Source organism: Fulmarus glacialis, unplaced genomic scaffold, assembly GCF_000690835.1.
Source record: "Fulmarus glacialis isolate BGI_N327 unplaced genomic scaffold, ASM69083v1 scaffold40555, whole genome shotgun sequence".
NCBI classification, from domain to species: domain Eukaryota; kingdom Metazoa; phylum Chordata; class Aves; order Procellariiformes; family Procellariidae; genus Fulmarus; species Fulmarus glacialis.
The window spans coordinates 37,594-38,244 of record NW_009213115.1 but is presented as its reverse complement, the minus strand read 5'-3'; the positions used below and the strand labels follow the sequence as shown (position 1 = coordinate 38,244).

The 651-nt window shown below is 46.2% G+C and overlaps 1 protein-coding gene across 1 annotated transcript in view; it reads right to left on the bottom strand.

Annotated features, from left to right (window-relative positions):
• Positions 1–651, bottom strand: part of LOC104077024 (ankyrin repeat and sterile alpha motif domain-containing protein 1B-like) — a gene marked incomplete at its 3' end in the record, with an annotated part of 41,791 nt that overhangs the window by 10,783 nt on the left and 30,357 nt on the right. The gene's annotated exons all lie outside the window — the stretch shown is intronic.

Here is a 651-nt window from a genome sequence, read left to right as displayed (position 1 = left end):
AGGAATTTAGCACCGATGCTCAAAACGACCCGAAGAAGTGCAACTCTTCTTAGAAATATGGCTCTTGCTCTTACCTTCTGTAGCCTGAAACCTGGCTGCCTGGCAGGTGACAGACTAGGTTATCACTTCTGGTTACTGTCAGGGCAGGCTGGCATCCTCTGGACTGACTACCGAGTGCTGCCAGACAGGCTGGTGGCTGCCTAATGTTGTTAATTGCCCCTTATTTCCTTCATGATTTGAAATGCATGCGCACACATCCCTTCTCCCAGCTTCAGTAATTCTTAAACTTTCCCGTATCTGGTTAATTTCTTCTCCCCCATCTTGTTTTTGAAGTTATTTTCTTCTCCTTTGTGATGCACGGGGCTCTACATTTTGATAGCATTAGCTAATAAAAACTTTGACTTGGGTTCACAGTCTTCTACCTCATCCTCTGCAACTTGCTACAAAACAGTCCTCCTCCATGCGATGAACATGTATGCTCAGTGCAAGGCCAGGAGCAAACACCACTCCAGCTACTTCTGCTGTGCCATTATTAGGACATTGCACTAGTTGGCACTAATGACCTTTTTTTCTGTATGTCAAACAAACTGACTCTAGTTGCTCCGGCCATGCCCATCACTGTGATGCCTACGTTTGTATGCCTGGGGGGCA